The 25,567-nt window shown below is 30.0% G+C and overlaps 1 protein-coding gene and 1 long non-coding RNA gene across 6 annotated transcripts in view; one reads left to right on the forward strand and one right to left on the reverse strand.

The window, feature by feature from the left end:
• The window catches only part of LOC142324220 (uncharacterized), a 62,329-nt gene extending 48,776 nt beyond the window's left edge, over positions 1-13,553 (reverse strand). For 3 of the 4 annotated variants that reach the window (XM_075365037.1, XM_075365033.1, XM_075365032.1), the window contains exon 1: positions 13,285-13,553. The gene's annotated coding sequence lies outside the window, so the exon portion shown is untranslated. Of the gene's footprint in view, positions 1-12,356; positions 12,619-13,284 lie in introns of those variants that run through there. The other variant, XM_075365036.1, reaches the window with a different exon arrangement.
• A 158-nt stretch (positions 13,554-13,711) lies between these two features.
• On the forward strand, positions 13,712-25,154 carry LOC142324221 (uncharacterized). 2 transcript variants are annotated; one of them, XR_012756247.1, is made up of 3 exons: positions 13,712-14,091; positions 17,408-17,790; positions 24,941-25,154. It is a non-coding gene; the product is annotated as an uncharacterized LOC142324221 (long non-coding RNA). The 2 variants fall into 2 exon arrangements; XR_012756246.1 differs by lacking the exon at positions 13,712-14,091 and adding an exon at positions 14,099-15,311.
• The last annotated feature ends 413 nt before the right edge of the window (positions 25,155-25,567 follow it).

Consider the following 25,567-nt stretch of genomic DNA (forward strand, 5'->3'; position numbering starts at 1 on the left):
ACGGCAAGCTCCATCTTGTTACAGTTCCAGCAATATTTTGATCATCCCTTGCCGTAAGGGTAGGTCATATCAAAAATTGTTTAGGACAAAAGTTTTAGGTACGTTTATACAACTAATTACCGCTTTAAACCTATTCGACGCTGTGCCTATTAAAGGAGGTACGATTTTTTTTGTCTTCGAAACCCCATTTTTTCCACCCCCTGGGCCAACGGTCGGTGATATCAAAAGACTTTACTTAGGTGTTCTAGGTCCTTACCCGAAGAATAGTAGAAACTTTAAACGAATTCGATATTTTACTTAATAAGAAAGGTATAGTATTTTTTCAAAAAAGCGCCCCCAATTCCAGTCCCACGGTCCGATTTTGCCCGTTAACAAACTCGACCGAGAGTTTGGGTGGTTATATTTTACGTATAAATTTGAAAGCGATTGGCGCAAAATTACGGAAATTATCGTGTCAACAAGAAAGTGAAGTGTGTGTGCGTGTGCGCGCGCGCAACATTTTTAACCGGGTGGTTTTGGAGTCTGGAGGATGTGAAACGCGAAGATATGTCGAAATTTTCCCAAAGTCGAACCACGGTATCATTACAATAGTTAGCTTTCTTATGAAATCGACCAAAAAAAGTCACTGACAGATCTCTGTTCTTCCTTCTGCCGGAGAAAATACTAATCGTACAATATTCGTAACGGAAGTTTCAGCCTTTACACGATGCTTTGCCGGCACCCTACAGAACGGATGATGGCAGACAGTCGTGCAACAGGATTAGAGACATTCCTGACCGTACCGCTTAGTCGAAATAATCTGCAAAACATTTTCAACAGTTAGAGGCCAATTTAGAAACAGCCCAGGTGTGTATTTTGTTTCGTTTGTTTGTTAATATTATTATATAAACATAGTCGATGCGATATATAAATTAAAAACTTATTTGCAACGCGATCGATTGCTATTTCATTCTCTGCTCTGAGCATACTCATGATTTTTTTTAAATTATTATTTCGTTACCTCAACGATGTGGAAACCGCTAAGAAAATACCTGCTGTTCAAATAATATACCTCAATATTATATTAATGTTTTTACCGAAGAGTAAAACGTTCTGATATTTCATCCGAGTACTCTTCCATTTAAAATATAAGAAAGGAGGGGAACAAGCTACTTTAACGCATTTAAAGTAAACTATAACCGACCTTATATCATGCGGTCTTACGTTTATGATTCACCGATCAGTCTTCTTTTACTGAAAAAAAAAGGAATTCTAATAAAATCCATTTCAACGTCTAATTTATTTGTTTCAGACTAAATAAAAAGAAGATTAGAAACAGAAATGATATCGCTACAGATAGATATAACTATCACGAAGCCAAGATTTGACATTTTTGGCCTATTTATAGAAATGTTTTTTTTAAAAGTATTTTTAAAATAATACATAACTGACCGAGCTGTTTTCAACCAAATCGGGACAAAATAGCAGACGTAAATGTAAACACGGTTGAAACAATAAAGCATATGACAATATTTTGAACAAACTGTTATTTTAGTAGAAGAAATTTCTTTTATACGCGTTGAATGTAACGGCAACTAATGCTAAAACCGCTAGTAAAACTTTTTAAATGGAAATAATTGTTTCTCGATGAGGAAAAATTAATCGAGAATAATTTTCCAATTTCGTATTGACGGTAACCGAAACCTTTTTGTTAGAAACCTTATCGACCAGTGATTCCCAAACCTGACGCCGCGGCGCCCTTCGAAATATTGTAAAAGCTTCATAATTAATTGAACCAAGACATTTATAATTATTAATTTAACGTTAATAAAGAAAAAAGAAAATGTTAAGTAATGAAGATACACGAGTTTAATTTATTTTTATCTCTTACTCACGAGTAGTCATTATTTTACTTAGGGTATGGCGCCGTGGAAAAGTTTTAACTGAAAAAGGGCGCCGCAATTCGGCAAAATTTGGGAGCCATTGCTTATCAACAAATTTTGTAATGAATTTGTAGTATAAAATTAAAGAATCTTTTTACAGGCAATGGCTGTTTTCACACTTACCGACACTTTGTCGGCGGTCGTAAGAATTAACTTAAACTCAGGAATACCTTTCACAATGACCGACATGTAGGCGTCGGTACGGTGTCGTCTCAGTTCGTTGTTTTGTACCGGTTGCGTCTCCAATTTTTCTCTAAAATATGGCTAATTTTAAATACGATGTAGTAACATTAATCGAACTTATAGTAAGCCCTGCTTGTGGGATAAGTTTAATGACGATAATAGAAATAAACTATAATAAAAAATAATGTCGGGTAGTAAAACAAAAAAAAACACTGAAACTGGTAGACAACAACTAAGTTAAAACTTGTAACGTGAAAATATTCTTGTCGATGTCGGTACTGCGCCGTGTCTTGTCGGAAAGTGCTAAAACAATCATTCACTCTTGCAGAGAGATAGCTTAATCAAATTATTTAAATCGTTTCACGTACAAAATCAAAATAATAAAAGTAATTAAAACTATAGAGCCGTATATTTTCCTACTTTATAAAAAATTTATTTGATATCGAAAAATTAAAATGATTAAAAATGTTCAATTATAAAATAAACGAAGCGTAAGTATTGCTCTTTTTAACTCATCGGGAAGGTTTTGGGTTCAAATCCCACAAAAAAAAATCTGGCATTTTTCACGCATTGTAAATTTTAATACCGCAAAAATAAATGACAAGGACAAATTTCATGAAAGATCTAGTTATACCCTGGCCGGAAACTCTTCTGCAAGTTGTTACTTTACCTCGGTCATCGAAAACAATTATTGGAGGGATCCTAGGAAACAATGAAGCACAGACACCGACCGGAAGACAAGAAAAATAGAGAACCTTCTGTGAAATGTGCCGTTACCAAAAGAAACGAATGACAACTAACTATTGTACAAGATGTAACACCCCTTCTATCTCGAGCACGTGTGCAAAACCTGTTCCGAGGACATGTAAATTGCAATCATCAGATTTCTGCAAGTTGAAGAATTACGATCGTGAACGTTCTTGAACTTGTAAAGCGCAAGTTTTTAATTATAAATCCATCGTTACTGAGGAAAATTCGTGTTTATAATCAAATTGAATTTTGAAAAAAAATTCAAATCTTAAGCAAATAGAAAACACGATGATAAAATAGTTTATATATAATAAATAAAATGAAATTCAACTTTACCGACGATTCGTTCGCTTTCTCTTTTCTAGTAATGACATTTCCAGTCATATTCAGATACAGAAAAAACAAACACAAAACAAGAGATGTTTGTATTACAAACGCATACAAAAGGAATTGCAATATTATTGATATGAATATGATGTCGGTCTTTGTGCTTCTTTTAGAGATATAATAGATTACATGTAGAGATATTACTGTTAATCCTGATGAAATTTTAGATATTATGGCGAGAAAGAAAAATCGACGATTAGCTTTATAATAATTCATAACTTTTATTGGAGTGTAAATGTGTGAGTGTGAAGTATATGTGAATTATGAAAAAAATGATATACTATAACATTATGATTCTTATTTGCGTAGTAAATTATGTATTAAATCTAAGCAAATGTTTTGTGTTTCTCAAATGCAAAAAAGTATAAAAAACCGTTTCAATATAAAATAATTTTCATTATTATTATTATTTTACGATCATCATCAGCCCCCTACACAATATGTAATGTTAAATTACATAAACTTTAAAATACGTATAATATGAAAGATTAATACAATGTTGACCCTTGTGTTTATAAAAATAATCCGTTTTAAAATAAAGGTGTCGAATCCCAGTCAGTCTTTGTATTTTTAACATGCTAAAAAAAAAAAAAAATAATAATTGAACGTTGATATGCTGTCGATTCAAGTTTGTTAATAGATGCATTTTGACGCGTTAATTGAATATTTGTTTTAGTAGCGCGGAAGACATAATAACAAAGTCTTTGACCGCTGTCTATCTGGTAATGTATATTTGTAAGTCTGGCAACTCTGGTTGGTGTATTTGTAAGTCTGGCAACTCTGGTTGCTAGGAAACCGATCGGTTTCCTAGCAACCTAGTACGTTGTATGAGGAAGGGAGGTCCCCCCTTCTCACTTCGACTACATACAACCGTTCAAGGTTACACAGTTACAACTTAAATGCATCCCATATATTACTACAGTATTTTATAAAATTATAACGAACCAAAAATATAAAATTAACATTGCAAACGTTTTCATCACCGATGCATTTATTTTTTTAAATCCTTTGTGGCCATTATTTCGATTGTAATTATTGAAAAGATCGTTGTAAGACAAGAATTGAATTCAAGACCTGTTAATTTTTTTTTAATGTATGAAACCTGGCTAAACAATTGTCGGTGGTGGATATAGAATAAACTTCACACATTACTTTTTGATAGTATTAATAAAAAATAAATCTCTCTCTCACTGTGTGTGTGTGAGCGCGCACACATTACATCCTTATGTATCACTCGTTAATCGTTTTTATAATCTATAATAATTTGTAGTTCAGTTATTTTTCTTTGATGATTAGCTATTGAAGAAGTTACAGTCTAGTTGTGGAAAATTCTTCAGATATCTTCTGGAATCGAACCCAAAACCTTTGGTGTATTATGTAGCAAGGAAGTACGCTTTCTGTGAAACGGTCGCGGCGACATTACATTTTTATTGTTAATTACAATATTCGATTTTTTAAAATTTCTGCTTTAAATTAAAATTAAAAAAATATAAAACCGCGCACGCGAATGTACTTTTATGTATCGTCACATGATCAGCTATACGACGTCTTCCGACCCGCTGGCCAATAAATTCTCTTACCGACAAATTGTAATACGGTGGTATCTTTTCCATGACAAGTGAAGTGCCATTTTGTTCAGCATAAAATGCTTAATAAATTTTGTAATAAGTAAAAAATTTTATCAAACAATTAATTACAAAGATATGGAAGAATTAAAAATTAAGATGGCTCATTTTGAAATCTTTGAAGTTGATGTTTTCAAAATTTTTTATTATGTAGAATAAAAAATTAAATTTTCCAAATTTAATTATTGTAGGTTAACCCGTTCCTGAGAAGTGATTTTTTTTGTTGAAAACCACAAAATTGCGTCCAGAAGGAAAACAAAGCAAAGCAGGACTTAAGTCGGTTTGAACGTTTTTGCATCTTTTGGTGTCCTGAATCAGTTTCTGGAGTTCGGCGAATACGTCCTGCAACACTCTGTACGTATGTTCTAATTATAAATATATTAAAATTGTAGAGAGCTGTATGTTTGATATTTCAGTCGCTGGTAAAAAATGAACTAACCTGTGCATATCATTGAAATATGAATTTTTATATTCCATTGGAATATTTTACATTCAATTTATACCGACGTGAATATATTTTTCAAATAAAATACATTTAACTAATTCGTCAATCGATCTTAAAATTAAAAATAAAAGGATCGGATAAAATAATTAATAATGAATCTTAATTCTAATATATTTAAATTAAACGTAATGTTTATAAAATATAATTTGAAGATAAAAATTATAAAAAAAAAATATATATATAATAAATAAATCGCTATCAGAATCATTTACAGAAGTGTAGTTAAATATAATCCATAAATAGATTTTATTTTCTGACACATTAGGAAAAAATAATCACATACTTTGTAGTAAAATATCAAGGAAATATTTTAAATAACGGCAAAAAATTTAAATCCTTTACTGTTGAAAAATATACGTTAACAGCAAAAAAAAAAATATAATTAACCTCAATCTATACATATATTGACGCCGTGCGTTTCGTTTGTTCCCGATAACCGCAAAAACTAATGAATCAGTCATTACGAAATTTTACCTGTAACTTTCTTATGACACCTGGAAACTTAACCGCAGTTTAAATCTCATCAATTTCACTGCTATGTAAATCATTAAATAAAAACCTTATAGATAAAAATCTATAACTTCCTTTACCAAGATTTAATGTCTATGTTAATATCGACTTCAAACAGTAATTATTTGATTTACTAAATTTAATTCGTCGTCTATAAAATATCAGTTTGTATTAGCGCCATAATATACGTAAAAATAAATTAATTTGATAATAAAATTATAGGAAATGACGACAGTTTAGAAATTTGCGGCTGTACAGAGTAACATTCTGTATATTTTTAGTTCCCGAACTAAGAATTTACATCATCAGGGTAAGCCATTCTCGTAATTGGCATAAATTCGACATTCGATTTGGTAGTAATATTTTCATATGCCAAATTATGCATATAGCGCGGACGAGGGATCCTAGTGATAAAATAAAATTTGAACATGATGAATTAAGGAAACAATATTACTTACAAAATGTTCTGATGCAGCAGTAGTATATATATATATATAGAGAGAGAGAGAGAGAGAGAGCGGTAGAATTAAATAAATGAATTATGTTTAAAGTATAAAAATTATCTAAAGTAACCGCTAGTACCGCCTAACACGCGCGAATAATACACTGTATGCGCGCGCACTCTAGTTAGAATCATCGAATTAAATAAACAAAAAATATTATATTTAAATAAAATGATAAATATTTCAAATTAAGTTGTGTGCGTAAGCCGTGCATCAGAGAAAATCCGCGTGACAGGAAAATCCTACAACTGTGTTGTCAACTTTTTTGCGGTAGGTGTTCAATTGTCATTAAAATAGATGCTGTATTTCAATTTTCTATGCATTACATGGTAGGGTGTCATACAATTTAAGCTAATTACAATCAAGAAAGGAATGTTTTAATAAAAATAGAAAGAACAGGAGAAAAATCAAAGAAGTGAATTTAAAGTTCGACTTTTTATTTAATGAATCTATTGCGGTGTAAAATTTCTTATACGTATGAATAAATTCAATTATAAAATTTATACAGTCCTTTATTTTAATTTATACCCTCAATTATGCGATTATATACAAAATAAATTGAGGGGGGTGTCGAATCATATTATTAGTTCTAAGATCTGTCTAAATCTATTACGGTATCTTTACGATTTACTACAGTTTGTTATTTTATTATTTTTCAGCGAAAAGTTAAATACCTTTGCTCTGATAAAATAATTTAGAATTGCAGAAAGAGGTTTTATTTAAATCTTTTCAAAAGTTAAGCATTCTTGACACAATTATATTGAATCGCGTTAAAATTGAAGGAAATCTTCCTAGTTAAGTTACTTCGATGTCAAAAATCATCAATTTTTCATGTATATCTTATTCGGTTAGCTTATAGAATTCAAGTAAACAAACTGCGCGTATATGAAAACATACAAAAATCTTTATATGAAACTGTGAGCTTCACAGTTACAGCGGCGTACTGTTTGGCTATTCTACGCATGCGCGTAAAGAACGCTGAACGATGCTTTGAGGGAGAGAAAGCACTGTCGCTCCCGCAGTTCTGACCCTTGCGTGTCGGTAGAAGGTAGTTTTGTTTTTACTCCGCGTGTGTGTGGAACGTTCCACGTTCGTTCCCTTTTCTAGTTTAGTCGGTAGAAGGAATACGAAAGCGGTTTAGTTGTTTTTCAGTAGCGATCAGAAGATTGTGTAAAGCAAGAACTCTTTGATCGCCACAACCGTCCAAAAATACGCTGGAAGGGCAAAAGAGAAGGTAATTAGTAAAAAATAATTACGTATTTGTTTCTATGTAATAGAAATTTAAATTAAGTACCGTTAGACTGCAGTGTTTTTAAACCGACATTTTATTAAGTTATTATCTAATAATACTAAAAAATATTATCCGTATTGACATTTTATTAATAATTCGGTTAAACCGAATACTATTTTTAAAGCAGAATGTGCTGTGCTTAAAAACCCGATAAAGTGTAGAATTAGATTAATATCCTGCTTCCAGCTATTCTATTCGATTCATTTTTGTCGGTTCTTTTAATTTCCATAAAAATTTGACCACGGCCTTGAAAAGGTCCAGAAAAGGTTTTTCTGGAGCAGCACCCCCAGTAATTTCAAGTACGAGACGCCACCGGAATCGGTGCTTGACTAAACCCTATTTAATCTCTACATAAACAGAGCCCGGTTTAAAGAAAAATAAACAGATTTAAAAATAATAAACATTATAATGATCTGTATAAAGACAGAGATAAATTTAGAAAATTGATTTGAAAATCTACGTTTCTAGTGAAAAAGAAAAAGAAGGTATAAACCTGAATAGATGGACCGAAGAAATGTGACATTTTGGAAAGCAAAAGAGATCAAAATTTTGGAAACGTGATCCTTAGTGAACAGAAGGTAAAGAAAAAATCCACCCCCCACCCGTTCAAAGATTTAATTAAATTTTTTTTTAACTTTAAAATAGTTTTTTGTATTTCTCTAAGTTATGGTACTCTTTCGATTAAAAACTTCAGATTTTCTCCATGAAGCCTCCCTGATGTACTTGTGTCATACAGGAAATATCTAATGTGGACACCACATGACTTCTTTGTACGCCTATTATATTACATATACATATTTTTTTTAAATGAAAATTACATAAAACCTTACTTCATTAATAACTTCCGATTTTTTTCATATATATATATATATATAGTTTTTTGTTATTATTGAATCATTATTTATTTTAAAACTATTATTACAATCTGAGATTAATAATTATTAATAAATCAATATATTTAAATAAATAAAAAAATATGTATATGAAATCAGATTTGAACCGATGTGCCTTCCCTTTGTAAGATCCAAATATTTCATTAATTAAAATTTTATTGAGCTATAACTATGAAACCGATGAAAATAAATACCGCTTATGATATATCGTTGACAAGCTCTCGATGAGGACTTATTACTGCAATTAAGAAACCTCAAAAATCCAAATAAAAATTGGATTTCGGGCTGTTTTGTACATTTTTGGTCCGCTTGATTGCAATCAAAACGAGAGGTCTGCAATTAGATGTTACAACTGTTCTAAACCCAAAAATTTCAACATCCTACGGCTAATCGTTTTTGAGTTATACGAGACGTACAGAAGTCACGCCGAAACTAGTCAAAATGAAATCGGGGATGATGAAAATGGATATTTCCGTTGAAATCTGAAAACAGACACTTTTCGCGATTACAATACTTCCTTTACTTCGTACAAGGAAGTAAAAATTAGACCGTTTTGTAGCAGAGACATTTTGACAATCTAAATTCTCTATGCCTAATATTTAAAAAAAATTTATTTGAGGAATTTTTATAACTTTTACGTAAGACCGATATGTAAACACAACTTTCCATTAAATTGTATTATATAATTATTTATTTAAGATGTTTCTAAAAAGATATTTGTTTTCGTAGATAAATAATTTTATATTATAATCTAATGAAATGAAATTAAACTGTGTTAATCCTTCTTTTTATTAATAACTGTTGACGGTAAATTCGGTATTTTATTCATCCCTTACTTAAGAGGTAATTACTAGGGGTAGTTACCAAATTGGCTATTTTGTAAAATTTAATGTAACGTTTGAATATGTTTTTATAACAGGGAATTTAATTAAACATAATAATTAAATACTTTACTTACCGATCAAGTTAAATATTTGTATGTTTATATATGTGAAATGTTTAAATACTTAATTAACACTGATACTATTATTATTATTAGTAATAGTATTTTAATTAGTTGATTGATATTAATTATCGGTAATAACTGTTACTTCTAGAAACAAATATGTGGCGGCCATTTTACAATTAAGACCCCCTATTTATTAAATAATGCAATTATTCCTCACCATCATGTCTAAAAATCACAAATCATTGTAGTTTAACACTTAGAGTGCTGTTCCCGTCATTTGACGGAACGTCGTAACTACGGAGAAATGCGGATCACGTCATTTAACGGAGTTCATATTTACTTGTTATTAAGTGTAATATCCCGTCAAAAGACTCGATTCATTCGACCCAAAAAGGTGTAACATGTACTGTTTTTTAAATAATATATATTACAAACCGTAAAAAATAAGGGACAGGTTCTGTTAGCTGTTCCCTACTATTTTTTATAATACACATACACCGGCAGAATTTAATAGTTAAGCGTGTTCTGGCTGGTCCTTTCTATTTCAAAGTGCATTGTTGTAAATGAATAATACTGTACTAGTTCGATCAGAGAGTGGAGTTAATCGTTTTAAATAATAAGTCGTGGAGTAATCGTGAGCTAATAAAAACGAAAAATAGTTGTATTGTTTTTATGCAAAATGTTAATATTTGACCTAAAGAAAAATCACTACAAATATACGGTGTCGGATGTAAGTGACGACCATGAGAGATGGAGGTGTAGAAAGGTGTGTGGCGAGTAAATGTGCAGTTGCATACTAATTAATGGCAGACTAATATTTTAATTCTGTTTAAATTACAACAAATAGAAAACATAAATTTAACAAACCGAATAACTTCAAAATATTCAGACACAGCATATGATTTGGAAATATTCGGCTACTTTGTTATAATATTAGTAAAATTACAGTAGTATATTCAATGAAATAGAAATTTTTCCCAAGATATAAATGGTCTTTTTTGCTCACACTAAACAGATCCTAAAGCATTTACAATCAGAAGATCTGTTTTATCTTAAATGCAGATAAAATAATCATGAAATGCTGATTCGATAAACAGAAATTTTCTAGTGAGAAATTATGAATTTTTATACGCAAAGTCTGTAATTTATTATTTACAAATTTTTAATCTATCTTATAACGCGATATTTATTTTTATTTTCAAGAAACACACACATATTTTGATTTATTCTATTTTGAATGCAGAAACTTTATAAACATACTTTTGTTTTAAAAATCATCTACTATTATTAAATGAAAATTTATAGTTTTAATGATTCAACGTGCATTAGAATTTAGAATGGAAAGTTTATTTTAAGTAATTTTGCGCAATTACTAGATCAATTTAATTCTTTTCATACTTTAATATATCATAGGAAATATGCTTAGTATCAGGAGAAAAAAATCTAAATGTTGGAAAGCAGGTTTGGTCAGCAGGTGACTTGTGCAATTTTAAAGTCAGCAGCGTGTTATCACAGTAGTCTAACCGATCAGCAACCAGTTCTGTGAATCATCGATACATGCTCAGATGCTAATCCATTCTGTCATGAGGTTGAGTTAAGGTTACACTTTTTTGAAGAGAGGTTGGAGATAAATTACCAAGGTATGACAATACTTAAATGGATTCATATAACGCTTGGCTGAATTTATTTTTAAATGGAAATATGGTCACTATAAAGAGACTATAATACATTTTCTATGCTATAAGTCATTTGAATGATGGATGTCACCTTACAAAAAACACAATCAGTCATCTTCAACACCAGAATCACAGTTCGATTCGACTCTAATGACCATTAAGGTTAGTTTACGGTTTATTCCTAACCTTAACCCTAATCTCCCAACACAGAACAAATCAGTAAACTGAACAAATCTCAATAACTCCAAAAACTGATTACTATCGACTAGAGTACTAACATGGTGTGAACTTACGGGTCACCCGCTATCCAAACATGCTTTCAGACATTTAGATCCTAAACATCTTCTATGTTAACATGAAAAAAACTGAAGTTGATCAATTGCTCAGAATTACCATATTTTACAACAAAAATTTCTTGAATTTAAATAATTTTAGTTATGCAATTTAATACCATCAGTAGTCAAAACAATCATATACATTAAGAAAAAGCAATAATTACAATCGTTTTATGAAACTATCTTTCTTCAACTCGTAGAGAACTCCAAAAGTCAGCACTTTCTAGTTTGGACAAACGGTTAATTATTATGGAAAATGCTTACAATTTTATAAGTTATTACATTCATAAAAGGCGTGGCATCAGACAAACTGTAAAAGTGATTCTAATTGTAATGACATTAGAAGTTCACCTGATATATACAAACAAAATAGAAAATCTAATGTAACGTTAACTTAAATCAAGAAGATAAATAGTAACAATTAAATTTATACCAACCACACCACAAAAAAGTCAAGCAAATAATTTTTAAGTCGGTAAGTGAACCGTAACTCATGTTCAACTAATAGAATCCTTTTTATTAAAAAAAATATAGTGGCAACAAAAATGTCCGAGGTGTACTCCTATCTGACTAATAACTAATTTTGAGTTTACAGCATAAAGTAAAATAGAAAACATAAATAAATATATAATTTAAATACAATAAAATATACATAAACTTATATTTAAAAAAGAGAGAAAAAAAGATTTTAAGATATCTTAAAATTTATATCTATACTATATTTTTGACAATGATCGAGTAAGCACACATATACACAGCATGAAAAAATTAAATTTTATATTCTACGTAGATATAAATACTTGTCTGTATACTTCTAAACAACCTACCTCTTCATTATCATATATGTAAAAATTAACATGTTAAAGTTGAAGGGCACAATGGTCAACACAAATTCAGGAATATGTAAAATTTGTAGAAGAAACTAGCATGTACTATTAAAATAATTTTCAATGGAATTTTCAAGGATTAAAAATAACAGAAATAAATTCATACTGCTACAAAACATTACGTACAGGTACTGTAGCACAATGTCAGCAAGTAGGCATACACCACTATATTACATGAATTATTCTTACAACAAAATAAGAATGAATTTAATTAAAATATAATATTTTTTTTTACTCTGGTAAGGTAAAATCATTTCACCATAAAATCATGTAAATGACATTAAAGTTGCAAAAGATAAAAATGTAAAAAAATTATAAATTCTTTACAAGTTATTGCTTTATAAATGTATTATGCTTTAAGTAATGATTTATAAATTTCTAACAGGGCTTAACAAAATAAATAATGAATACACGAACTTGACAACTAATAATACTGAGACGAAAAGAACGCGAAAGCGAAACGAAAAATTCTCAATACACCGGCAGAAACACCAAACACTTAATGTACACGAAGTTTATAATTAACAGAATAAAATAAATAAAACTTTTACTCAATACACACTTCGCACTAAATTTATAGTGTTAGGCTAGAAAATAAATTTACGTTTGGTCCATCTCACTACATTAATTACAATTAAATAATCGAAAAAATAATAATTTAAAACTCAAGTCATATTACAATCCAGGAAAAATAATAAAATTAAAAAAAATATATATCTATAAAAATATCACTGTCCAAGCAGACCAAAACTACGAATGTATTGCATCAGCCATATTTGTTCTTTACAATTCTTTTATATGATGCAATAAAATCACTTATTTAATAACTAATTAAAACAATTATGTACAATTAACGTAACGTACTCACCCACAATAACAACAGTCTAATGTAAAAACAAATACGCAGGGTAGAGCCGAGCGATGAACCTGGACGCCGAATCTCATCACAGTCAAACGGACGAGTATACGGCCCGTAACACTTTAATATACGTTAAATGTTATAGTAAAACTACAGCTTTATTAAAATAATACTTTATTTATAAGTAAGTCAATTAGCATTCAATCTGACTGAATTTAAAATAATTTTAGAAAGACAAGTTTCCACACAACATGCAGCCATCTTGTTATTGCTAGCAAGCCACGTCAAAAGATAAAAAAAAAAAAAAGATTGGATTTATTCAAGTCCACTACTTTCGTATACATTTTAGTACCTAAATAAGGCAGGGAGTGCGCTTTTGGTAATATCGATTATTATAAAATCGATTTGGTATCGTGCAGTTACAATCGTTGAAATTACGTGTTTGTTTACGTTCGCGTTTTATACAGTTATAATGGCATCTAACAATTCGTATAATGATGCAGTCGATGTTTTTTTTTTATTTACAAAGTGATGAAGATTGAATGAAAATGGGAAAGTGACAAGAAAGGATAAATCATTTCAATGTTGTGAATGCAAAATCGCTTTATGTAAAGATCCTTGTTTTAAAACTTTTCATTAAAAAAAAATTACCTAAAAATTAAATTTTTTAAAAAGTAAAACTATTTTGGTGTAGGCCTACTGTAATTTTAATAAATATTAGTGTTGGTGATAGTTTAAGTGTGAACCGAATGTAAAAAAAATTTTTATTTAAAAACAGGCTTTCAAAAATCTGCTATATCTTTTTATTCATAAATGGTAGAAGTATATATTATATATCATTTGAAACTAGAAGAGTTGAGGTTTTATATGTTGTTTTAAGTACAAATTTTATATTATTTTTAGTTCTAAATTTACGAAGTTACAAATATAAGCAAAAATGGCTACCATTCTACAAACAGGCACATTTTGATACCCCCAGCACTAAGTGTTAAAGTACTCTTGCTTTATTAATACATAAGGAAATATGAATCTTTCAGTATCCACAGTGTATTCAGTTGAGGATAATGCAGTGGTTTGTTACATGAAGGTCACCAAGTGTAAAATAACTCGTATTCCCTGACAACATCTTACTTGGGAGTATTGAATTGCAAATACTGCAGAATTACATACATCAAATCATTTATTTTCTGAAGAACAGGAAATTCCTAATTTGTTTCTAGGGAACATCCTGAGGTCAATACTGCCTCTATTCAGACGCAGGCATGGAGGTTTCTGAAACTGTGAAGATCTGAAAAAGCTTTTTCTCAATTTGAAGCCGGATAGGGTAGGAATGGTTGATATGAATGAGAAAGCTCGTTATCTTCACATTACTTACTACTATATGATAAATGTAATTCTAGAATATTACAATAATAAAGATTTAACCCTTTTTTTAACATTGCTTTATAAATAAAACAATTTCCAGCCTGCAAATCTTTAATTTGTTACTAATTTACATTAAGATTGAAAGCAATATATTATTTCCATCACCAAAAGCGATGGTGTGAATCATTTCCAGTATCTGTGCAATAGATAGATCTACTCTAACTATATGCCATATGACTATAATCAATAGTAATTATTTCACATAATATGAACTAAATAAATGAATCCTTATACTATATTAATATTAAAGAAATATAAATTACTTAGCTCATGTAACTACAATTATATATTTTTAAATTTAAGATTATTCAGCAACGTATTTTTTAGTTACAATAAAACAGTGATCACCTTGGTAGCCACCAATTTTCAGGTTGACATTTGTTATGTAAATCAATTAATTAAATTGTGACCAGTTCAAGAACACTGGTAACATGAATATAGAAAAGTAATGATACTTTAAACTGGATACAAACTGAATTTGGATGTGCATCCTGCAACATCACTAATTAGTTATAACTTAATCCATGAAATAGACAAGTTGTTAGCATCGCTGCTAATTAATTATTATAAACATTTCATGTTGGAAGTCATTCAGAACTTTAACTACATAAGTAAATAAAGTATTTAATTATTTTACTTAGCAATTAGTTAAACTTCTTATTGTTCAAATATATCTGAACATTACATACTTTAATTATCGTAATAGTAATATTATTATAATATACGATCATGTAATCTTTTGTCTTAACTTTTCTATTTTTAAAAATTACAAATCACTTTTAGTAATACTACAATACATATTATTAGAATAAAAGAACTTAAGAAGCAGGCACGTGTAAACATTATACTCTCAAAACCTTTTACTAGTCTTAAAATAAAAAATATATTTTTACTGTTTAATATTAACAGAGGTCTCAACTTGAACAAGGTAATCTCTACTTTAAATGATGAAGGAAATATTTTAACTTGGAACAAGTACTATTTATTGCGATTAGATCCATAAGACCATGTGAAGGGAAGATTTTTTTGATAAATGAATAAATTTAAAAATAAACAGAAAAAATTGAAAATGTTATAAAATATTTCATTAAAAATAAATCATCAAATGTAAATTTCCAAAATAACTTGAAAGTTTTAGAAACATCTCATGAGCATAAACAGCTGAAATAATTACAAATTTTACATTTATGAAATGAAAAATAAGTATGGCTTAGTTAACGAATAGATGGCCTGTTTAAAAATGATAATTAAATGTAAACTGATAACTCAAAAAATATCTTATTTAAATTTTATAGTGATGTTGATTTATTTAACTAGCTATTCAATTAATATGTACCATATCTAAAAACTATGCAAATAACTGCTTAAGTTAGTACTTAAGCAGTAACTTTAAGTGTAACTAAAAAATAATATGCAACTTAATCATATGTGTGTACACTCACCACTACACTTATTAATTACACATCCTGAAAATACATGTACGTAATAGACCTGAAATATAAAAAAAAACATACACAGACATGTACATACAAGTTTTCTTTATGTAAATCCAACTTAAATTAAAATTTTATACATTATAATAAAGAAAAGATAACCATTATTACTTCTCAAATAAGAAGTTTTATCTATCGCTTAACAGTAATATCTTTTTACAAGTTCACATCAGGCCTTTTACATTATCTAACCTGATTCTATATTCTCAATTAAATTAGGCAGGGAAAGGTTACTATTCTGAGGCCAATTAATAATAGATTAAGTTATATACATGCAGCACATTAAAAAAAAATCTGCTTTAGAACTCAAAAAAATTAATAAGTCTAGCCGATTTAATTTAGAGACTAACATAGTACAAGCAAGCAGTTAAAAACGGTTTGGCCATTCTTACTGCTTGTTCCTTTGCACTAAAATCACACTCAGAAAGACTGGCAGACAGAGAGTTATGTACACACATCTTCCATGCAAGAATAAATATAAAACAGAAATTAACTTTAATGATATTCCTATTGAAGAGCACAGAGTTGTATCATGATTATAGTTTTTTTTATTACATTCTGAAAAAAAATTTATAAATGACAACTGTACTGGAGTTTATCAAAAACCCCAAGACTTCCAATTGTTATCAAACAAAACAGTTTTGTCTTGCTGATACAGGATTTACTAATGCGGATACAAGATATATAATGTTTTTTTTTTTTTTGGCTATAACTGTTTTAATTTTTATTATTAACAGCCAGGAAAGTCATGTTATACTTTGCCAGTATTTTTAAAATTATAAACACATGAAATAATATTTACGTATAAACACAATTCAAAAGGTGATGAAAATTATATGCGCCTACATTTATTTATATGTTGAACAGAGATGCAGAAAATTCAGGTTTTTTCATTTTTCGTCAGTGTTGTTGCTGATCAGCTGTTACACAATATTATGGGCAGCATTCAAGTCCAAGTAATGGTAAAATTACTTTCATTTTGATTCCGAAAGAGTACTGTAATAATTTACTAATTCAATATCCTAACATAAGCCATATAAATGAAAGATAGTTATCTGTCATTAGTTATGAAAAACTGAATTAACTGCAATTCTCTGTAGGAGAATATCATACCCAACAATATTCTTATTCACTTTATATCTGCGAAATGTACCTGCAACAACAGGACCAAAATACTATCACAGATTTCAGGAAGCAATTCATTTGAATTTTAGTTACAGATTGGAGTGTCAATGGGTAGATAAGCTATTCTACAGAGAAAAGAAATATAAATAGCGCCAGCACTTGCCTGAATGGATCGAGGGAATCCATGATAAAGCCTTAAACAGAGGAGTATTCAAAAATTAACAATTAATCATAAAATAAAAAATCCGATCAAGTCTTTTTAATTAAAACTAATTTAATTAAGTTAAAAATAAAAATAAAGAAATCATAAAGTTTATATTACTTTATTAAAAGAGAAGGTATGGCGATCATGTCGAAAATGAAGCAAATTTTTACATTTTAGGATCCAACTAGTTGATCTAAACCAAAAAAAATCTACTTATGCGCTTTTGACCTTACTTCTCAGGACTGATCAAATGGATCTTCAAATCAGGTCAAATATTTCTTCTATATATACTGATAATTTTTTTTTTTAATTTCATTAAGGGGGTTGCAATAAAAACAATTTTGATTTTTTTCAAAGGCATTTTAGAGAAAAATGTATTAAAGTAAATTTATTACCTACAATGCATATATGAGTAATCCAAAAGATCTTTTTTAAAAATCAACCCCCACCTCTTAAAATTGAGATTTTGTGTAAATTAAAATTGAAAGTTTTTGTTCTTTTGCTCCAACTTCCTTCAGTTTTCAAAAAATCTTTAAAAATTATATACCATACACAGGATCATCAAGAAATGTCTATAATTTTTTTATAAATTAGACCCTGGATCTAAAATGCAGAAAAGTCTTTTTGAAAAAATGTTTTTTCTTATTATAGGAGTTATTAAAAGGTGTTAGATTTAGAGAAAACTTTATTTAAGTAAATTTTGTTAAGCTTAACCTATATATGAATAATTTTAGAAAACCTTTCCTTAAATTTTATTCCCAACTCTAAAAGATATATAATGTTTTTTTTTTGGCTCTAACTATTTTAATTTTTATTATTAATAGCCAGGAAAGTCATGTTATACTTTGCCAGTATTTTTAAAATTATAAACACTAGAAATAATATTTACGTATAAACACAATTCAAAAGGTGATGAAAATTATATGAGCCTACATTTATGTATATGTTGAACAGAGATGCAGAAAATTCAGGTTTTTTCATTTTTCATTAATTATTATTTAAAAATCCATCAAACAAGAGTAATACTGTTTCTGTAAAAGAACATTTTTTAATTATATTTTAAATAAATGGATGGGAAATGTTTTTAAATGGTCCAGTAATTTACTAAAAATGGCAATGCAACCATTATTTCTTGTAAGCCCAAGTATTGTACTGTATTACATGAAAACATTTTGTTTCTGATTTGATGGAGGTAAATATTGTTATTATTTATGAATCTGTGACTATTCTTTTTAGCAGAGATGATTTCAAATTGCAGGCTATTATTCAAAATATTTTATGAAGTAGCTGTTGACTGATGGGGGTCAAATGGGACCCAAAATTTTTTTTGGCAATTATACTCTAAAATAAAAATAATTTTGATGATAAAATCAAATTAATTTTGATGATTTGGTTAAGGGAATCTACTGGGATGGAAATGTTTTACTAAAAATTTATGCATTTAACACTGCATAATTTTTAATGTAAAAACATCAGTTGATCAAGTAAATCAAAATTTTTTAATGAGCATTTTGACCCTTTTCACAGTAGTACTCTAAATATTTAAATATCCTGTAAAGTGTTAACCTGGAATATGCAAACTTTTCCCGGCTTTTTTTTAAATATTTTTTGAGAGAAATTATTTTCAAAGAGAATGATTCAAACATCAAATATTTTAATTCTTGGTATTTAAGGGCACTAGAGTTTTTTAATTAAAGGGATTAGGGACTCTTGCAAGAGTCCCATGGAGGAGCAAGGGGACCCAAATATATTAGACCTATTATGATTTTTAATTTTTTCTGAAAATAGAACATTTCTTGAAGAACAATTCACATGCTATGATATTTTATTTTTCCCCGTGAAATCAGACAGTTGAAGGTGTTACAATGTTTTCATCTTGGTTGAAAAACCAAGAATGAAAACAGAATGTCTGACCATAAAGAATCTAATCACAAAATTTAATGGATAGCAAGTGTAGTGGATCAGTGGTTTTCTCAAAATATATATATTAATCATATTATTAATATATATCAGAAGGGGTACTACCAAAGGATGAAGTTTGAAGCATAGGGAGGTGATATGTACGATTGCTATCAATCTATGAACTTTGAAAGGATTATGCTTTAAAATACTGCAGAATTTTTCACACTGGTACAGTAATACTGGACAAAATCTGTGTCTTTCTATAGCAATAAGAGAAATCTTTATAATCTTATATACTGTCATATGATAGTATATGAGAGTATGTTAACTGTCATATGACAGTATATGAGATTATTAAGTATAAATAGGCTTATCATATTTTTTTGGGTCCAACCCAGGACATATTTTTGAAATTACTTAAAAGTTTTAACAGTTTACTGAAACATTAAACTATTTTTATTCAGTTGTATTTTTCATTAGACATGACTTTTTTCAAAAATGGTTTGTTTATTTTAATTGCATCATAAAATTCATAACAAGAAAATTCTAAATTAATTTTAACATTTAGCAGATGTTTAACAGTAGATACTGAAAGTCTACCCCTTTCTGCAGACCAAACATTCCCCGTAATTGAAAAAATTCTCTCAACTGGAGCAGATGTCCCAGGCAAAGACATCACAAACTCACCATTTTAGAAATGTTGTAACATGAAATATCAGTCTTTTGAAACACCTTAAAAATTGCTTTCCACTTCTTTTCAGTAGTATCTGGTACTTTTTCAGAACTTGAACCACAACCTACCCTTTGGTTTTGAATTACCTGGTTCAACATGTAAGTTCATCAAATAGATCATCAATAGTTACAAAATCTTTTATAATTCCATTAACAACCTGTGCACTCTTCTAAATCAGACCAGGCAATTTCAGTTCGTAACTTTATCCACTGAAACTTATTAACTTTGTCAAAACTGGCTTTCCACAACTCTAGGCATTCGATATCAGAATTATAAAAATTGTCTAAGGTTGAGAAGAATTTTTGTTTTTGTTCCTGAACATCATTTTCTTTTAGAGTGCATAGCAATTCTTTGGCAGAAGATGGTATAAATCTGTGGGTTTTTCTTTCCTGAAGTTGACAAATTAATTCAGAATATGTGTGAAATGCTTCTGTTGCTGTGATAGAATTAGCTTTTAATTTCAGAAATATATTATTAAACGATTGTAGAGTACCATATAAATATTTCAAAAGCAGTTCACTTTCTAGATTTCCAAAAAAATCAAATAATAATTTTGGGCATTTGTGACAAGATAAGTATGATTTTAGGCCATCAAAAATGGAAAGAATTCTTTCTATTGCAGGTATCAAACTAAGGAACCTTGTACTGCTATGAGATAGTACTTTTTGTAATCTGTTTCCAAAAATTCACAGAATTCTTTAAGTTATATGTGAAAATATAAGTTATAGTGCATATATGTGAAAATATTTATAAATTTTTATTACAATAACTTCTACGTCCAGGAGTGTTTGTATTGAATTGTGTACAATGTAGGCTGAATAACCAATTCCTAAAATAGGTCTATCTAAATCACTTTGAACTTTTCTGAACACATTTTCTTCACATTCCTTCTCCTCACACCACCAAAATTACTATTAGTGTTATCAGCAGTATAACAAATCAACCTTTCTCCAAGTTTGTATTTTTTCACACACTGCAAAAGATACAGAGTCTAAATTTGAGCAGTTTCACCTGACACTTCATCAAAATTTAAAAGTTTAACTTGATTCCCTCCTCCAGACTGAAATATCGTACAAAATTGGAACAAATTTTATTTCACTTCTGTTTGAGCTATCCATCATTACTGTTACATAATTAATGAATTTCCAAAGAACTCAACATATCAAATAAATGGTGAAACAATAATTGCCTCGGTTTTGGTTCTAGCAGATGAAAATTTTGAGTCATATAACTTTTTAACCGGTTTAGATGTGCAGTCTGATGTTTTGAAACCGAGTTTGTGTCTAGCAGTGTGGTATGAAATTATAGCTTCTTTAACAGCACACTAGATCACTCTTATTGTTATTCCCATTTTTGGCTTTAAAAAAAATCTCATGTTTGCTGAAGCAGTACCATTAATAGCACTCCTATGGTTAGCTGTTTTCACATGGTCTTCAATATCACCCTTTCCTTTATGTGCAACAGAAAATTCTCCAGTACATAGTGTGCAATAAACACGTTCATTGTTACTGTCATTACACAATTTCATGTAATTGTATGACTGGCAAAGTCAAACTGAACACAATGCTAAAATCTTGGAAAGAGATTTTGCTTGATGTCACCAAGTGCAATGAGAAATTAGATTTCACAGAGAAAAAAATAATTCCTCATCTCATCTCGCTGAACTGGGAGGGCTATTCAGAAATTAACTTCTGGTCCTTGGTATTGAGTGAAGGAATGGGGATAGTGATTCTATCTTTGTACAGTTGAATAACCCAATTCAGTGAGGTTTTATAGTAGTGTTACTGGAAATATCGCTCTCTTGTTTGTTCTTGTAAAACTATCATTCAAAATGGCTGCTGTTTAGAAAATCTCATTGATTGTGAAGTGTGTGTGGACCTCATCCATTTCCTTCATGCAAAAAACTTGTCAGATGTTGAAATTCATCGTGAATTTTCTGCAGTATATGGAAGAATATCATGAGTGACAGTGAAGTAAGACAGTGGTGCTATATGTTTTTAAAAAGGTTGAAGAAACATTCAAGACAATGAAAGAAGTGATTAACTCTGCACTTCTTGTAAGCACCTGCAATTATTATTGTCAATGTGAAAATTTGAGAAAATCATCAATAACAGAGTTATCTGAATTTTTTCCTTGCATATTGCAAAAGTGCTGTAAAATTGTAACTGATATGTTAGGCTTTACAAATTTTGTGCTTTGCTAGGTGCTTAAGCTTCTTTCTGACTAACGCACAAAAAAGAGAATGAGGTCACCCACTAATCTTCCTTCACCGTTGCTGTAACGAGAAGGATGAAATCCTTGACCTCATTGTAACAGGTGATGTGACATTGGTTAAATTTGTTAACATGGAAACAAAAGCTTAATCAATACAGTGGGGGCACCAGTTCTCTAAAACCCGTAAAGACACGTCAAACACTTTTTTCTTAAAAATTGATGGCATCAGTTTTTTGGAATCGTGAAGGTGTGATATTGGTTGATTTTATGTAAAGAGTTATGACAATGCTGAAACTTATCGTGAGTTGTTACAGAAATTGAGAAGGACTGTACAGCATGCTGAGTTCAGGCATTGTTTTTCTTCACAACAACGCTTGTCCGCATACTGCAGTGCACACTCAACGCCAAATTGACAATTTCAAGTGGGATTTGTTTAACCATCCTCTGTACAGCCCCGATTTGGCTCCCAGTGATTATCACCTTTTCCCAAAAATAAAGAAATCAGCAACACAGTATTTTGAAAATGATGATTTGAAAAACAGTGTTACTACCTGCTTAATTCACAGACAGCAAAGTTTTATGATGAGGATATTTTACAACTTGTTTACAGATATGAAAGTGCCTTAATTCAGATGGCAGTTATGTAGAAAAGTAGTTGTAAGATGTACATGAGAAATCGTTTTTCATTTATCAGTTTGTGTTTTTTTATTAACGAATCAGAAGTTACTTTCTGAATAGCCTCCACAGTTAGTCATTGCCTGTAGATAGAATGTATGTAACAAATACTGGTAAAAAAGCAGTGTAATGAGTACGCAACCACATATTGTACATAATAAGCTATGATGAATTGATTATACTTTATTGCCATGAAAATTGTCAGTATGTGATAGTTGCCTTAACATGTTATTTGTTGTTTGAATTGTGGTTAATGCAGTTAGTGCATGATTTTTTCATATTATTATAACAATCTGGACAGTAGATTTAACTGAAATAGATTTATTTATTGTTAAGGTGTTTTTATTTTCTAACATAACCTCATTTACTTTAACAATTTTTTGAATAAAAGGAGCTTATCCATTCCCATTTTTTTTTTTTTTTTTACCATTATAATGTCTTCCCTTTTTTAAATAATTTAACATTCTTCTTTACCAAAAATTTAAATACTTGTTTCAATAAATTCTGAATATAGCATTCTTTTGATTTTGATGCTCAGGTTGTAAAAACCTTTTCGCTGTATACTCTTTGAAAAAGAAAATATATATCATGATTTCATTTGACGATCCTATTCTTTCTAATTACTGCTCATCATATCCATGGTCATTTTTAATATTGATCCTGCTCATCAACATACCTTATTAATAAATTTAATTTTGCAAGCTGTCTGCCTATTTTTTCTTCTCTTCATTGCTCATCTCTAATGTATGGGTTGTAGTATCACTTTTTTATAAATACCTTCTATGAATTGATTCTTTGTAATTGTTGCCAGATTCCTCTGATGGCACACGGTACCTTATAACAACCTTGTAGCTCAGAAAAGGGGTGTTTGGGATTTTGTAATGGTGTTCCTGAAAAGTGCAATTTGTGCATTTGATGTGGTAACCCTGAAAACGGCTGCTGAGTTCAGTTGCCGGTCTCTGGTGATGTTGGTTGGTTCAGCTGGTGGGGAGTTGCAGCTCATTTATTGGAATCAGACTGAGCTTCTCCTCAGTGACAGTTTGTTCTCCAATACTGTGTGGCTCCCAGTGCTCACAGTGTTGGGTCAGCATCTGTTGTTGTCACCACTATGTATCCTGGCTGTAGTAGGCTTTGTTGTGCTAGGCCAGTGGGAATGTGTTCGTCTGCTGGGTGATCCCATGATGGGCCGGCTCCTGCTGGTAAACCTGTTAGTCAGGCTGCCAGCAAGAGTGCTTGAAGCCTGGCAGGGTGGGGCAGAAATGTGCCGTCTGCTCCTAGTGACTTGGTGGGCCGACCAGGCCTGTTGCTGAGGTGGGGATGTTGGCATCCCATCAGCAGATCTCCTAGCCCCACATTGGGCTGGTCAGGAAACATTTTCCATCTTTTTCTTCTCCCCCTGGTGGGAATTCAAGAGTAAATGCTTTCACCTTCCTGCATTGCTGTTTACATAGCTGCCAGTGCTTGGTGGGGAAGGCCAGATTGGTGGATGCGGGGGTAGCCATGTGTTTTTGACATTGACATTGAACTGGCTACTGCTGCACTTGCCAACATGAAGCAAAGTATGCGGCAACATAATAAGACTTATGCCTGCAAGGCCCTCATATATATCTTTCAATTTTTTCCACTTTCTTCAACTACAGCAAAATACTGTTAAAAAGTTTTACAATTTGTGGTTGTTTTGTTAAAAATCATCATTCACTTTTGGATCATTCAATTCTTTGTTGTTATTACCATGCTTTATAACCTTGCATCATCTTTTTACATGTATAGCATCTGAATTGACTGTATAAAAGAAGAAAAGCTAGTTTTTCAATAGCATTTTTACTGAAATATGTTTTTTAAATAATTATTAATCAGTTATATATATATATATATTTTTTTTTTCTTTTACAGGTATGGCCATTAATTAAATTCCAGTTTCACCAACCAGTTACTCAGTTGGAATATTTTACTTCGGTTAATTTTAAATATATTCTTAACATAATTTTTAAAGTCTAAATACATGGAAGTTAATTTCAGTTGACTAAATTTGAAATTCATTTTATTTATTTTACAACCTTGTTTGTGTAAATTTAATGAACCAACTTAAATAAACAAATAAACCTTTTTCTAATACGTTTTATTATTTATGCAGCTTTTTATACCTAAGTTCAAATGTTTTCAAACTTCTAAAGATTGTTTTTATACGGTTAAAATTATTAATGATTTGAATTCTTAACAGGATTATGAAAATAATTTTGATTTTATAAAAAAATTATTTATCAGTTTAGATCATCATCAGTTCAATCGGTTCTGTTCTCATGTGATATCTTATGTGTGAGAAATTATTTTATCCCTTGTACATGCTATAAGTAACACATGGGCACTTGTATTCATTAAGCCCTAATCAACAACAAATAAAAACAATTTTATTATTCATAGCTTGCTTATTTTATTTATAAAAAACTTTTCATTAGCCATAATTAGTGGCCATTAATTTAGTGTTGTGTAAATTTGTAATTCTTTAGGTTGTAAAATAAT

The sequence above is a fragment of the Lycorma delicatula genome, chromosome 4, assembly GCF_047948215.1.
Source record: "Lycorma delicatula isolate Av1 chromosome 4, ASM4794821v1, whole genome shotgun sequence".
Lineage (NCBI taxonomy): Eukaryota > Metazoa > Arthropoda > Insecta > Hemiptera > Fulgoridae > Lycorma > Lycorma delicatula.